The sequence below is a fragment of the Mauremys mutica genome, chromosome 7, assembly GCF_020497125.1.
Source record: "Mauremys mutica isolate MM-2020 ecotype Southern chromosome 7, ASM2049712v1, whole genome shotgun sequence".
Lineage (NCBI taxonomy): Eukaryota > Metazoa > Chordata > Testudines > Geoemydidae > Mauremys > Mauremys mutica.
This window is the reverse complement of record NC_059078.1, coordinates 11,528,231-11,545,582: the sequence shown is the minus strand read 5'-3', so window position 1 is coordinate 11,545,582 and position 17,352 is coordinate 11,528,231. Positions and strand designations below refer to the sequence as shown.

The following is a 17,352-nucleotide window of genomic DNA, read 5'->3' as shown; positions in this document are numbered from 1 at the left end:
AAAATGTATTACTGGCATGCAAAACCTTAAATTAGAGTGAATAAATGAAGACTCGGCACAGCACTTCTGAAAGGTTGCTGACCCCTGCTATAGACATTTCCTCTGAGGAAACAGCCAACACAATTCAATCTGGTTGTCAGCAAGGGGCACTTGAACATTAGCATGGCCAACTCAGACATGAAACACAACATAGCTTTCTATTTCTTAAAAAAAAAAAAGCTTTACATATATTTGTATAATTTTATATTCCTGACAATATTCTAATTTACCAAAGTAAGAAAAATGATCAGTGCTGACAGATTTCCCCAAAAGACTGTACACTGGCTTCTATCTTCAGTCCTGTCTCTGCTGCTGTCCTTTTGTTAACATCAGTTTTTGTATTGTCAATAGCTCTCCCATATAACTCTTGGGAAGAAATTGCTGTAGTTCAGTTTACCGTGTCTTGAATGAATTATTCATAAATGTCATCCGGACTCATGAGAAGTTAAGATATTAGTTCAGAACATCACCACAAATATAATTTTAACACATACTACACAGTCCTTAACTCCTACACCACAATGCTTTCCTAGTAAGCTATGATGATTCAAGATGAAATGACACTTACAAGACAAGTTAAAAAGCAATAACTTAGGAAGTGTTGCATTTTGAAGATCTCTAAAAACTGGTTGTTTGCTCATTCTTAAAAAGGTTTGTATAGTCTTGGTACAGCATCCTTTCAAAGATGTTTTTGCAATTCTCCCCAGAATGGTGTGTGTTATCACTTGAATGCATTCAAGTGAATTTTCTCTCTGTGATTACACCACAGAAAAAAAAACACAAGAGATTTTCCTCTAACCACACTCCCTTGCCATTGAAATTTTACACACATTCTCTCCTGTGTACATTAATAAAGTCTTACTTGCGTCCCGCCAGCTATTAATAAACTGAATTGCAACAGTCCTGAATAAGAGATGACAAAAGGGAACGTTAATAATGGCACTGTCACTAATACTGCAACATATTCTGTTCCCATAGCTGTTTGAATATCAGTCTAATCTATTTTGGGGATGCATGAGGTTTCCTAGACTTCTTTTGTGGCAGTATAATATCACCAGCAAATGGGCCTGTGAAAGAACTCCTCCTGCACACAAAAAATGACAACCTGAGAGGGAAAAGACCAGTGATATTGTTAAACACCACCTTGGACATGCTGTCCTCTCCTCCTACACTGAACAAGCTGTCAGGAGAAAGAGCTCTTGCAGAGATAATATGCATTAAAAGACTGGCTGAAGATGTTGTATTTGGATGGACTCAGCATTATTGTACAACAAATTCATACCAAGCGAATCTCCTAGCTACAGTAGCTGTGGAAAAGAATAGACAATGCTAAGTGAAGAGTAGACAGGTCATAATTTTTCCAATGCCTTTTCCTTTGCGACTTGTGATTTTCTCCATTATAATTTATCAGATAAATGCCTGTAGCAAAGAATTCTTAGCTTGTAAAGCCTCAGTCCACCAAAATACGTAAGAGCAGGTTTAACTTTAAGCATGTGAGTCACTCCATTTAATTAATTTAAAATACTTGATTGGGTAAAATTAAACACATGCTTATGTCCTTGGCTAGACTATTGCCAAATCTTTAGGCCATCGTGTTCTTTATATTTAAGTACTTTATATTTAATATCTGAGAGGTGTTGTTTCAATTTGATAGGCCATGTAGCGCCCGTGGTATTACTTCTGTTCCTTGATTGGTTGAGCTTAGCGCTTAATATCAGCCTCCAGATGTGGAGAATCAATTTTGAAATTCACGTTCCATGTATATTCTCCAACATTCTGTGCGTCAAACTTTTCTGTTGTTGAGCATGTTTTCTGCAAACCAAACAAAAAAGGCATGAATTTGTGATGGGTAAATATTCATCAACAAGTTTTGCTTAACACAAGTCAGCAATGTTGGACTATTGGGTAATGATTTAGGGTCAATGGATCACATTATGGGTATAATTCCATTGCTTTAGCTTAAAGCAGATCTGAATTTGGCCCAGTGATTCGAAGGCCCAGGTGTGGTGGCTCAGGCTCAAGTACTGACCATATGGTGAAGTTAAGTTAGGAGCAGTCAGAGAAACTCTTGCCCTATCTCTGTACAATAACTGGGGTTGATCTTCCCTCAATCTGCCTGCCATTGGCTTGCTAACAAAAACAAAATCAAACACCTGTGTACCAGAAACAGAGTTGTTTGAGTGCCAGCACTGATCCATCTGCAGAACATATCGTTAGCCAGCTTCTTTTCTTGGGTGAGCTGGAAGGCAGATTCATTAGAGAGAGTCCACAGCACAATTAAAGAAACAATATGTTTTCTCATCTTACTGTTCTCCTTTAATTTCATGTTCCCTTTCAGGCTACAACAGTGGTGCTGAATTCAGATAAAGTACTGCATCCTTTAACCCACCCCAGAGTAATTCTCAGGTATTAGATGAGATTAGGCAACCTGACATGCACATTGTGAGTATCTTTTCTATATCATCCTGTCTTCTAGGTTGGCCCACTTAGAGGACAGGTTTTTCAAGAGTGCAATCCCACCCACTCTGTTTTTTCCTACCAAACTCAAGGCCCACTCATACTGTCAAACCTACTTAAATACTATAGTGATGGGGCTATGTTAGAATGACAGATAAAAGCCTAAGGAGAATCACACATTGATGATGCAGAAATCAACTATTCTAGGCTGAATCCAAGGAACATGCCTAGTTCAGGATATTTGCATGATCCTTGTAGTATGTGTGTGTGTGGGGAGGGGAGGGTCTGCTTGTTTTCGTTCTAGTGGCAGATGACCCTGAGATCATGGGGTCTGCAGTCTCCTGTGCTCTGGGAAGTGGCCCACTCAGAGCATGGGGTATTCAGGATCTGAGCACATATTTTTGAGGACTGCTTCTCTCTCCTGTTTGGGACCTGACATAGGATTTCAGGTCCTTCATTCCTTCTCCCCACTCTACCTCCTGTACTCTGGGGACCATACTAGAATCATGGAGTAAGTGAGAAGTCCTCAGGCCCTACATTGCTTCTCATGCTCCAATAACTGACTTATTTAGGAAATGGTTTGCTTAGGACTTCAGTTTCTCTGTTTCCCATTCTATGGGGCCTGACCCATAACATCTACTAGTAGCCATTCTGTACTGTCATTTGCAGGGGCACTACTCCAAGATCACAGTAAGCAGTGGCATATTAGAAGCTAGCCCCGTATATCCAGTGACATATACTCAACAGAAATGGTCATATCTAAAAATGCAACCGACATGAACGCAGGGAGGTGCAACAAGGAACTGAATGTGGCGTAGAGAAGGTGTATAGTGTTGATAAAGGCATTATTATCCTCAAGTCTTTCAGTGGCTGAGATCCGGTTCGTTTGCAGGTGTGCACACAGTGGCATAAGCAAGAAAGCATGAACAAGTAATAGGCACAAATTGGGCAGGAAAGAATGTTAATTTGTGAGATGAAGACATAACAGATTCATCCCATCAATTACATCTTAAAATATCTGGCCCAGTGGCCAGTCACAAAGATTCAGAGCACTTCAGAAAGAGAAGACAGCTTCGAGCTGCTGAATAAAAACATATGTTACATGGATATTTCAGTCAACCTCCAAATTCTAGAGCTATGACTCCCACACACAAATCCTCATAAATAATATGATTAATTGGTGGGGATAGTGCTGCTTAGTCGTGATTTAGGGCCCGACCCAACTCTCATGAGTGAGTCAGCGGGAGTCTTTGGCATGGTGCCGAGGAGGAGGTTCCCATGGGGGGCATGCTCACTGCTACACCCCTTCAAGGGATGTGGATTGGCTGGCCATTGTCTACAGGGCACAGGAACATGTCCTGCCCTCACTCCATTCCCTTTCCACCCCTCTCCAGCACCACAGGAGGCACACAGGGGAGGAGCTCCTGTGCTCCAAGTAGGGCAGCAACTGTCAGTGTGCCAGGCCCCTGGAGCCTCCCCATTACACACCCATGGAGCGGTCAGGCATAAACAGGCTCTTCATTCTTATACAGGCTAAACTCTCCCCAAAACAAATGGGGCCCTTACGCCATATTTACTCTGCTTTTGCTCAGTCCTTGCACAGCAAAACAGTTATTTGCCCTGCAGGAACAAGTGTTTCCTTTTATCTGTTTCTAATCTACTTGCCATAGCTTTGATCAGGTAAGCCTTTTGTCGTCTTACTGTGCGAGAGTCAGAAAAGCAAGGCCGAGCAGTGTCTTCTGGACCCTTCGTAGTCTTCAATACCTCAATTACCTCTTCACCTTATAATGCTAAATCAACTTGTCAGCTTACCTACGTGCTCACACATCTGCCAACAAGCCCAAGTAAAAGCATCCTGCTCTGTCCTCTTAAAGGTGTAACATCTGAGTCCTTTACTGCATCTAACATTCCCCCTCATCCAAAAAAGTGCCAAAATATTTGGATGTAAAAAATACTACCAGAAATTAAGCAATATGTTGAAAACCTACATTTCAAATCCCTGTGCTTACATAAAATAGTAGGATGGATCCAGATTCACGGAAGGGGAAAATAACCAGATATTTCCAGGGTTTGTTTTTTTAGTATTAAGATTTCAGCCAATTTCATTTCAGAAGCATTGCATGGCAGTACGTATTTTCTACTCCCCTCCCTGTCCCGCTCCTTCTAGTCACAGGGTCTGGGGCATCTGTATACACACTTTTTACCTTTACCCTGGATAGCAGATGCTTGACCCTTTGATGAATAAATGGCTGATCATTTGCTTTTTTACCTACTTTGGGGATATAATTAAAGTTGGTTTAGTGACAGTTATTCCATTTTTATCTTTCTATATAAATACCCAGCACTTCATACACGTGTACTTGTGCTGTTATTGAAACAACAGCCTATTTTCAATGTGAATAGCCATGAATCTCTGAGGTGGAGGAAGCAACTAGCAGAATAACAGCAGGATGAAATAAGCACCCAGGAAATTTCCTTTACACGGGCTTTCTTTAATGCCCATTGAAGTCAATACAAATCTTTCCAATGGGCTAAGGTAGAGGCAGGGTTTGAAGACCTGGCACACAGAGGCCAGACTGCAAACATGTCCAGCACTCAATGTACATGGGAACGACACAGCACACAGGAAGACAGAAGGAGTGACTGGGAGGGGAGAGGCAGAGACAAGGCCAGTGGATCCAGAGCCTTGCATATCAGTCATTCTTTCTCCTTGAAGACATGGAGGCAAATAGGACAGAGCCTTCTCCCATCTCCTTCAAATGGTTTCTCAGTTCACCGCCTGACCACTCTAGCTGTTATTCAATTTGTTTCTAGATGAGCCAATTTCACTCTGCTCAACCGGTAGAAGAACAAACAGTGAAGAGCATGTGCTGTGAGATAGCAAAGGACATTTTGTTAAAGTCTAGGACGACTTGGTAACAAATCCATTTGAGCGCACACAACTGTATGGCAATGAGTCTAGAAAGAAGAAATCCCCATTAAATGTAGCAGAATACTGATGAGAAAAGAGATTTAGATTTATTGTGAACCAATAACCCAAGGTTTAAGGTTATTATACTACTTCAGTGTAAAAGCCTTCCTTGTGCTGCTGGAGGAACACAATCTCCTGGAAATTAAAGGAGGTTGTATTCCTACGGTACATACTGATAATGGTATTTTTGTATAGCCTGTTCAGTGCTGGTAAACAGTTAAGCATATAATTACTCTGCACATGGTCCAGAACTGAGAATTCAGATTAATTTCAGACCTCATATTTAAATTATAATACCAAGCTAAGAATGAAGGGCCTATTTTCAAATAAAGAAGAGACTTCATAGTAAACTAATATACACAACGAAGGAGACCTACAACACTAGTATAAACAAGTAGTTTAGACTTCCAAACATTTTGGTTTGGCACTCATAGCACACTCTGTAAGCAATGTACAAACACTAACTCCATTAATTAACTCTCAAGACACGTGTTATATAGGTACATGTTATTATCTCCATTTTACATTTGGGGAAACTGAGGCAGAGAGGTGAAGTGACTTTCACTAAATATGACTTTGGGTCACAGATGGAAATTGAATGCAGGCCTCTTAGCCCTCTGCTAGCTCCTCAACTCTTTCCACACCATGATCCTCTTTTCCATACCAGTACCACCAGGAGACCCCATCCTGTCAGGACCCTCCCCCCATTTTCATCCTCCTTTCCCCTGACACCTGCAAATGACTCCTAGACTGAAAATCCCTGCAGAAAATGATGATACCTCAGAGGATGTTATTTTACATTTAAGAATGGGGGAACAAAATCAAGCTTACCAAAAACCGCTACGCTTGGATAATAATGTGGATGCAGTAATGGCCAAAACCTCTCAGCCATGCCTAGATTCATGGGCCAGGCACAGGGGGCTCTGTAAAGGGCAGGGAGTGAAACTCTCCAGGCTGGGGATGATTGTAGATTCTAACTTGGCCTCGCGATGGCAGCAACCTTTGCAGTCTGCAACCCCCTATTTAATTAAAACACCTCATCCCACCTTCCCAGTGGTTGTGATGGTTACTGTACGCCCACAACCTGCACCACTCCTCCCTTTCTTCTGCAGGGGAGCTTGGCCTGTGGAGGCAGATAGTGTCTGCCCTCTTCTACTCCTGTGCTCTTCCTACATAAATGCAAAAGAGCACACACTCAAAGAGCTGTGGCACAGGAGTGTGAGCTGGGTATTCTATAAATGTTGTGCAACTTCTGGAATGTTTATCTGCCAAAAAAGGTCCATGATATTCTGAGGGCTATGTACACAACTGCCATGAAAAATAAGAGTAGGCCATCGGGGTCAGGGAAACACACCTCCCTTTGCACTGTAGTCTACAAAGGCAATAGAACAAAATGCCACCTTTTGCACCACGCATTACTTTCCTGTAAAGTAATGATGAGATAATTGCATGCAGCCTTTTTTCCATATTAATTGCCGTGCAAACTCTTCAAGAAGGTTTGCTAACTCACAACTCCCACACAGGAAAGACAAGTTGAAGACACTAGTAGGTGATGCTTGGTGGCCAAGGTAACACCAATCAACAAGAGGTGTCTTAAAGCAATGGACTGGAAGTAGCCTGCTATTTAAAATATACCAGTCATTGCCTGCTATCTGAACACAATGTGCCAGCACTGCTATCTGAAGTTTAAAATACTTTTAGAACCGTAGAACAGCACACAAATCAATCAATCACCTGTCATTTGAATTCATAGAGCAACCCCCACATGAATAGTTCTTTACCTAACACCGGAACACAATCATTAAAGGCTACCACAGACAAACTGGTCTTTAAGATGGATTTCATGTCTGTTAGGGGCTTGGAGAGATTAATTTCAGAAGAATAGAATTAAACAAGTTAGGGTCATATCATGCCAAAAAACGCACAACTTTTCTTAGACACTATACTAGATTGAAGAGCCAAAAAATTGCTAGGGTCCTTCTGGAAGGAATGGGTTAAAAATATAGTGAAGGGCCATTTGCCTATTTCCCTGTATCTAGATTCTTCTATAGTGTCCATCTCTGTGGTATCTGAGTGGTGTCAGTCACACCAGTGCATTCCATTATCCTCCGGGGGGTTGCAGAGATGTAACCGAAGGCCAAATTTGGTCTTCATGTAGGAATGGACAAAACAACACAGAATGTTTGTACATGAGAAGAGCATAAGAGTTCTGAAAATCTGTTTTCTTATAGGAAACCAAATGAGCCCACTTAGCAAAAGATATGATTTTGGATATAGGAATTACAGGGGAGGATTTAAGATACACTGAAGAGTGCTTAGCAACCAGAGGTTCAACAAGAGTAGGAGAGACACCACTATTGAAACCAAGGGTGAAATGGGTGTGGAAGATTTGAATAATGTTACAACTATGGTAAAGATAGAAGAACCACAAGAAGGCAGCCAGACATGACACCAGCAGCAAGGAATTCATGAATTAGAAGATTAAGTGACAAAGAAAAAAATGATAATAGATAATAACTGTGCCAGTGTTCAAGACTGGACTCCCAAAACTAGGAGTGCCAGGTATTTTACTGGTGACATAACTAGGAAGCAAACAGGCTGAGACCCCAGTGATGGACCAAGAGAAGACGGTGGAACTCGAAGGTAGTGAACTTTTCATATCCCAAACCTTCATCTCCCTCTCACAGTTTTGGAGATTGCTGGTTTTCATTCAGTGATTAAGATCATACCTAAAGGGTTGCATTTTCAAAGGCCAGTGGGTGACCCATGCAAACTTAGAACTCATCTGCTGAACCCACCTAACCCCCACTGCTTGTATGCACAATTCGATATGTGCATGATGGCTTATCCAGTGACCAGACTTGCATGTGCAAATGTAGAATTTTCCAGGCATGTATATTTCACATGACTCACCCATTTATGTGAGCAGGCCTCAGAAATTTGGCCTTTTTCTTTTCTCATTCAGCACGATATTTCACAGCTCCTGCAACTTCTTACAAAACACATTCACATGGAATATAGTTAACATGGACAAATGACTTTTGATTCAGCAGACAAATGAGTGTTTCAAAGCACTTGAACAGGGAGGAAGATGCCTGTAATTTTGACTCATCTAGCTGACTTCTCTGTGACCCTAATTTGCAATCAACAGTTCTGTGAATTTATAATCACATCAGATTCTCACTGTGCTAAAACTGTCAGCTAGGTTACAAACCTTTACACATGCAGTACATTGCCTTCCAGGTGTTCAGCATGCCAGAAGGCTTGCAATCTGTTCCTGCACACACAGACGAACTGAGAACACTCCAGTGAACCACATCACACAAGAAAGAAAACTCAGAGGGCCAAATTTACTCAAATTTATATTACAATGGCTTGACGATGGAGTTATAGCAGGGATGAATTTGACCCACACAGATTGCAGCAGGTTGCAATGGTCTCAGTAGAAAGACATGTCTTCACTACCACTAATAATAATGTATCAAACTGTGTGAGAGGAACTAGACAGACAAGAAAACTTAGTGAAGAGAAAGAAGTATTTTGGGGGGCTATATGTTTAACACTGCAATGAATGTGTTGCTTGAAACAACATTTTGCTACCTGAATCTAAAGGGAAACACTTTATTGTTGATGGTGTCCAGCATTACGGAATATAAAGAACTTACGCTGTCAACTTAACGCTCAGTATTTATTTGAATTAAATCACATTGGAAAGTCCCCTTATTATTTAAATGGAATTGACTGTTGGAATTAGAAGTTACGGGTTGGAGCAGATGTAGGGTGACCACGTTTCCCTATGCTGAATATGGGACACCTGGTAAATTTACTCGTATTCAAGCGAGTTCAACAGCAATCAACCAGAACTAGGCAGTACAAATGTTCAAATTAACATCAAGTTGACTGAGCCCCTGTTAAAAATAAATACTGCCTAGTTGGATTCATTTAATTACCTTTGCATCTTTAAGGCTTTAGGGTTCACACAGGGAGGGGTGACACACACACCCTACAAGCCCCCCCACACACACACACACATACACACGGGGAGAGGTGACACACACACTCCCGTACACCTCTCTCACACAGATGGGGTGACCAACCAACCCTCCCCTCCCTGCCGGGCACTCTCTGCCCTCCATGCCTGGCTGGGCCCCCAGGACAGACCCACGTCTCCTGGGACCTGGCACCTCATCCTTCTGAGGCAACACATGGGGGGAGGGGGAATGCAGGGTCACATGACCCTCCTCCCCCTCGATTTCTGCCAGGGTTCACACCAGAATGTGGCCAGCAGCAGCCTTTCGACATTGTGTAGGAGGGACGGGATAGGAACTGCTTCCAGCCACCGGGGCCGGGAGGGAGGGATGACCTGGCCCGTGTCTTTGCAGAGCTCAGCTCTTCCCCCTCGCACCCCTCGTAGCTGGAAGCAGCTAGTCTCTTCCTGCCCGCACAGTGTCGAAAGGCAGCTAACACCTCCAGGCTGCTGCTGGCCGCCAACATAACCCAGCTTCTTCCTGTCCCTGGCTACAGCACGGGCAGGAAAGAGTTAAGCCCTAAGGCGGCATTGTGCACCAGGCCCAGGGAACCTGACTTCAGCGAACCCGGCCAGAGAGGTGGCTCAGCAGGGGAGGGTGCCTAGGGGATGAAGCAGCCCCAGGCTCCCTGGGGGCAAGACGCAGGGCTGTTGGTGTGCGTGTGAAGAGGGTGCTAAGCCCCTGCCCCAGAGGCTGATGTGGAGCTTGCAGGTTCGGGGCGGGAACAGGCTGGAAATCGCTCCCCGCATGGCCACTCCAGAGCTTAGCTGAGGGGCGAGAGGATTCCCTGTGACAGCGCTGTGCGGGGCTTTGAAACATGCCGGGCTCGGCTCCTCCTGGCCAGCGCCCCGGGCCAGAGGGTCTTGGGCTCTCCCAGGGCACCAGCCCAGCCAGAGGCACTGTGGGAAGGAAGGAGCCTGCCAGCCAGGCTGTTGGTGAGCTGAGCGCTCCGGCCAGGGACTGGTTCTCCACTTCCTATACCCCTCTCCTCAAACCCCCTGCACCCTCCTACACACATACTCATTATCTGATCTAATCTTCTGCCCAGTGCCTGTTCTCTTATCAAACCTACTTTGTCAGCAGTTGCACATAAGAAGTTCTCTGTTGTAGGATAAAATCTGAAAGGAAAGTACAACTGCTGACAGAAGATATTCTTCATCTAACCATTGACCATAAACTTTCAGTTATGATGAATAATGGATACAAATTACCGTAAATCCTAAATAATTTCTTTTAGGAAACTACCTGTTGCACCAGATCTACTCAAAATTAATCTCTTCCCATTTTTATGTAGACAGAGAACATTTTTTTTAAAAAAAGACATCAGCCAACAAAAAATAGACTATCAGGGATATATTTCTGCCACAGCTCAGTTAAGTGCTAGTCAGGAAATTGTTTTTTTCCTGTGAAAAATGTTGCTGAAAACTCTCTTCATTTTTGTCCAAACTTGTCTTTAAATTTTTTTGACCCCCAAAATTTCGTCAGAAACCTGAAAACCAATTTCTTTTTTCAAGAAGCTGAAAACTGTAAATCTGACCAAACTGAAACTTTTTGTGAAGATTACTGTTTTGTCAATAAGCCATTTTCCATCTAAAAATGTCTCAGAATTTTCTCCTGTTCTAACTCAATTAAAAGAAACAAAGTCCACACAGATAATTCAGTGCTGATAGGAAAAAAAAAAGCTACATGAAGTATCACAGAGACAGATCACTTATTTTAGAGAAAAACAAATGCATGCCCCATTTTAAACCCATTTCAGCATGCAACTTTCAATATGGAGCTACAACCAGCCTCTCCATAATAATCAAAACAAATTAGATTCAAAAGTCATTCAGCTTAATTACAAGTTAATTTCTTCAAAATGTAGCCCATGGATGAGATTGCAATATTTTAAGCGCATTAAAAGTTTGGCACGCGTGTTATTCTATTAAGATAATTCAAGACAAAAAAAACTCTCAGCAGAATATTGAACTCATTAAAGGGCTCACTTTTAAATTAATTTTAACTCAAACTAGTTAAATTCTCAGGAAATTCATTCTCAAAGAGTAAGTATGTTTGAGGAGGATACTCTGTATTCATCATACGTCACAGAGAAGGTATCTCTGCTTTAAGTGCAAATCTCAACACCACTTTGGTTGTATATTACAGATTTATATTTAGAGTTTCCATAATTAAACAATGAGCTTTCCCATACAGTAGACAAATCAGGGTGTTTAGTAAGCACTAGGCTGGGCCCTTGGTTGCAATGAGGGGACTCACTGCAGCGAGTGTTCCTAATATGAATTCTAGCTGACTCAGCCAGAATTCTTCCTGCAGGCTTCTGGGCAGTGCACACCAGGAGTCATAGCCTAACCTGGCCCCTTTATGACAGTAAAAGGGCCAGAGTGGCATAAACAGCCCCTAAAAGCACTAGTTGTGGATGAGGGAGGCACTGTGGAAAACATCCATAATGCTGCCTTCAGAGGCCCCATCATATGTATTGCAGGCTAGGTCGCAGCACCGCAGAGATTCTGGTAGTGCTGCAGCCTATAGGACAGTCTGGGGAGACTGATGTAACTCAGATAGCCCCTCGGGGTTGTCTAAGTTATACCAGAGGCCTTTCTAGACCCTGAAACAGCCCAGAATCAAAAGGCCACAATGGCAGCTTAAAGCCACTTTAGTCCCTCTCCTCCTAGACTATGAGTTCTGTGCCACACCTCTTAGAGACTCAGCAAGAATGTCACCCCAGGAGGCAGCTACACCCCCCTTGTCCCATCTACAGTATTGACAATTGTCACTGGCGGTGTTTTAAATTGAATTTGAGACTGACATATGCAAGAGTGCCTCGAAGGGCCAGGGGCAACTTGCACGCAAATAGATACTACTCTGTAAAATCGATTCCTTTGCTTGTCCCAGAGATGAACAGCACCTAGATGCTGGTGAGAGATGCTGTATAAATTAATAAATAATAAAAATAATTAACAAGGCACAATATTTCATGAATGGCCAGATGGTGAATTTGTGCTGTGCAGTGGAACTAAACAAGCCATGTACAATATCTTCATGATTAAGTTACAGAACAATCCAGAGCATAGGAGAGAGAAGGGAGAATATGGTGATAGAAGACAACAGATGAGGCACATGGAGAATTTGTGGTGAGGGCAAATGAAGAAATCATTTTTCAAGAGGAAAACTAACTAGAGATTATTTCTCTTCTCCTAATTTACAGATACAGCAGCTGATCCTCCTCCCATTGAAGAGTGAGTGGTGCTGACAAGATCTGGACAGACCAATAAGATTATATTGGATTTATTCCCCACATTAGAATGTTTTATGTTTTCTTAAATGAACAAGTGAGAATCTCAGTAATATTCTAATATTGTTAATCTCATTTTATGAAAATCTCGGGGAGGGGCAGAGATTGAAGGTCGAAAATTACTTCTAATAATATAATTGTATTTAATAATGGATAATTTAGTGAGCAATAGGATGTACTTTTAAAAAACAGCGTTCAAATATCCTCATTAAGATAATATGGTGATGGGATCAATAGATAGATGCAAAGTAAACATGGCAAACATTAGTTCTAAACAGTGCTCTGATGGGGCCCAATTTGTATTTAAACGAACTGAACATGGCAGTTTTAGGTATGACAGTGAAAAGTACTACAGAAAAGTACTACAGAAATACTGTTATAAATCAACAACAACAAAAATAATGAACACATTCCAACTCCATAAAGATTTGGATATGGGAAAGACTTCTTGCAACATCATAACCAGGAAGAATACCGGGAATAAGCAGGAAGAACTAGAAATACTAGTTAATAAAACACAACTATGACATAGTTGTCATCTCAGAGACTTGGTGGGATAATACAATTACTTGAATATTGGTATAGAAGGGTACAGCTTGCTCAGGAAGGACAGGCAGGGAAAAAAGGGAGAAAGTGTTGCCTTGTATATCAAAAATGTATACACGGATCGAGGTTGAGATGGAAATAGGAGACAGACTTGTTCAAAGTCTCTGAGTAAGGATAAAAAGAGGTAAACAACAAGGGTGATGTCAGAATGGGGTCAACTACAGACCACCTAACCAGGAAGAAGAGGTGGAGGAGGATTTTTTTAAACTACTATCAAAATCATCCAAAGCACAGGCCTTGGTGGTGATGAGGGACTTCAACTACCCATGCTTCTGTTGGCAAAATAACACAGCAGGGCAGAGATTATCCAACAAGTTATTGGAATGTATTGGAGACCATTTTTTATTTCAGAAGGTGGAGAAAGCTACAAGGAGAAGTGGGGGAAATTGTTCTTGTTAACCTCTGAGGATAGGACAAGAAGCAATGGGCTTAAATTTCAGCAAGGTCAGTTTAGGTTGGACACTAGGAACAACTTCTTAACTGTCAGGGTAGTTAACTGGTGGAATAAATTCCCTAGGAAGGTTGTGGAGTCTCCATCACTAGAGATTTTTAAGAGCAGGTTAGACAAACACCTGTCAGGGATGGCCTAGATAATACTCAGTTCTGCCTTAAGTGCAGGGGACTGGATTAGAAGACTATTTGAGGTCCCTTCCAGTTATATGATGAGTCCTGTGCAGTCTCACTACTTCAGAAATGCAACCCCCATTTTATTTTATAAGCATCTGGGCTTGATTCGCACCCTGTAGTTGAGAGTATGAAAATGCCTCAAGACAAGTAAGGAAAGCTACATTGCAGGGAAGGATTCACTCCCAGTAGGCGAAATGTGCAATCTGCACCACTGCCCTCTGGTGGTGATTCCAGAGGGAGATGACACTGAAGCAGCAGGATAGGCCTCCACAGAGCATCCTTCAGTTGCCCTGGCTAACCCACCTAGACAGCCAGCAGCACCATATATTTTTGGGGTCAGCTGACCAGCTCTGACCTCAGGTATACTGGGCGCACTACACTCACAAGCAACTTCACCTCACTCTCATAATCCGGTGTGCTCCCTGCTGCTCCTGGATTTCAATGTAATTCTACCTATCCTGCTTTATTATGCTTTCAGTTAAAGTAAAACAGACAGAGATTATTTTAAGCAACCCAGACACAATCACATTCATTCATTAGAAGTCATTTGTATCAGTACAATACGAGCCAAGTCCTGTTCCTATTAAAAGAAATGGAAGTTTTGCCTTTCTTAAATTAAATGTGACATGAATTCTTGATCATTGATTTAATAAATTCACTGCTTAGGACACTAGGTGGCAATGGTTTCTTGGTCTACAATATGTAAGAAGAAAGCACTGGCTGTTTTACAATAAAAAGGTACTGTGCTAGAAAAGTGAGTATATTCCAGGGTACTATTCTTCATCATTTGGCTACTACTCCCATGCCTGCTGAGGTTCTGCCAGCAACATTGTTAAAGCACAGATGTAATTCTGCATTAACTGCTTCCAGTTGTCACTGCTCCTGGTTAAGCATAGCCAACACAGTACAATTATTTAAGATGTCCAATAATTATTTAAGATCCCATGCTATTAACACAAAGACCACATGAACAGGCTTTAAAATTACAACATGGTGCACACAAGCTTAGAAACAAAGAAACATCTGAAGTCACTTATGAATGTTTTTTCACGTAGGGAATTTTTTTTTTTTGGCGCTGCAGGAGACACGGTTGGTACCTTTTTCTCCCCATCCCCTTGTAATTTCTATAGAGTGACCACTATATATGATAGTTTTTGTGGCTATTAGTAGATAATTTTTCTATATATGATGTGTTTTTAGGGAATAAAGCACCATGCTTTCAGTGACTTATTTAAATGCATGTGGTTAACTCCTCTCTCACTCATCACAGGCCAATCTCTAGCAGATCTATGCTTTTGTCCCCCAAATAATAATGCTTTGCACTTTTAGGGCCTGATCCAACATCCATTGAAGTCAATGGAGAGGAGTCCAGTGCATGGTGGATAAGGCTCTCATAGAAATTTCTATCAAAGGATCTCAAAGAATATTACAAACATTAATGGATAAAGCCACCTCACAGCACACCTGTGAGGTTGGTAAATATTATACCCATTTTATAGACCAAGGAACCTGAAGCACCTAAAGTCTTACAGGAAGCGTGTTGAAAAGCTGATAAAAGAAGCCAGTTCTTTCCTAGAAAAGCAAGCCAGAGAGTTTCTTTCACTGCCATCGTTGTCTCACTGTAAAATCTTAAGTGGGGACAGGGTAGTAGTGTTTCCCACTTGATAGCTAAGCAAGGTCAGCACTATGCACCCTACTCATGCTTGACTTTAGCTAATTTATCTCATGGTAAAACTATAGTGAGCATCTCCACTCTGTTTTTACAGCGGAATAGCTCACACTCATTAGTTATCCTATAGGGATAACACCCCTTTTTTGGCAATGAAGACAAAGCCTTAGTCTTACCCACAGGGTCACCTCCTCTGTCATGGTGTAAAGCTGCATGTCATCCTAGTGTCCCTCAGGGGTGGGGCAGACAGGCGTCTGTTGGAGGCCGGGTACATTAATCTGTGCCGGCATCCCAACCTAATATTGTGGACACTGCCCTCTGCCTGCTTTCTATTCTTCTGCATCAGACACTAGGCCTCCAGCCTCATCTCTAACCACGGAAAGGCAGTAAAAATTCCCCATCAAAGGGAAACTCCAGGCCCCAGCTGGAGGCAAAGCACTGGGGCAAAAATGGTAGAGCAACACTTTAAATTATTTTTTCCAGAAGCACCCCGAAGACAGAGGCCAGGAAAAGACGTGAGCTGGACTGAACACCCAATCCCCTTCTTGTTGGAGTAAACGTTTGATTGGGAACAGGAACCAGTGTCATGTTTCCAAAGAACCCTCATGGATGTGACTGAGAACCCCAGAAAAGCCAGTGGGAACCACGCTGCTAAACTATAGCGCACAGCCTCCTAAATGTGCAGGCATTATAAGGAAGGAGTGTGGAGTAGCTCCCTGCACAGTATGGGTTTAGTGACAGGCAAGAGATGGGAGAAGGAACATCAAATGATAGTGTTCACTAAACAAACCACCAGGGAGTGAGGAATTCAGACTTCGATCCATTTGATTTTAGCAACTGACTGAATTAACACTGAGTATTTCATTACCTTCTCAATTGAAACTCTGCCTCCACTCCCCATGCCTAAGGCCCCGGTACAGCAAGCCATCATATTTAGTACAGCACATGAGCAAACGTGTAAATATTTTGCCAGGTGCTGTTGACAGCAAGAATGGCCAGTTTCAAATAGCTAAGGGTCTCTCTTAAAACTAATAACCACCATTCATAGAGTCATAGACTTTAAGGTCAGAAGGGACCATTATGATCATCTAGTCTGACCTCCTGCATAACGCAGCCCACAGAATCTCACCCACTCCTGTAATAAACCCCTAATCTATGTCTGAGCTATTGAAGTCCTCAAATCATGGTTTAAAGATTTCAAGGTGCAGAGAATCTTCCAGCAAGTGACCCGTGCCCCATGCTGCAGAGGAAAGCGAAAAACCCCCAGGGCCTCTGCCAATCTGCCCTGGAGGAAAATTCCTTCCTGACCCCAAATATGGCGATCAGTTAAACCCTGAGCATGTGGGCAAGACTCACCAGCCAGACACCCAGGAAAGAATTCTCTGTAGTAACTCAGATCCTACCCCATCTAACATCCCATCACAGGCTATTGGGCATATTTACCACTAATAGTCAAAGATCAATTAATTGCCAAAAATAGGCTATCCCATCATACCATCCCCTCCATAAACTTAAAGCTTAGTCTTGAAGCCAGATATGTCTTTTGCTCCCACTGCTCCCCTTGGAAGGCTGTTCCAGAACTTCACTCCTCTAATGGTTAGAAACCTTCGTCTAATTTCAAGTCTAAACTTTCTGATGGCCAGTTTATATCCATTTGTTC

At 42.3% G+C, this 17,352-nt stretch overlaps 1 long non-coding RNA gene across 1 annotated transcript in view; it reads right to left on the bottom strand.

The window, feature by feature from the left end:
• Positions 1-326: 326 nt before the first annotated feature.
• Positions 327-17,352, bottom strand: part of LOC123374688 — a 67,445-nt gene continuing 50,419 nt past the window's right edge. The window contains exon 3 of the long non-coding RNA XR_006581159.1: positions 327-1,851. This is a non-coding gene — a long non-coding RNA (uncharacterized LOC123374688). The remainder of the gene's footprint in view (positions 1,852-17,352) is intronic.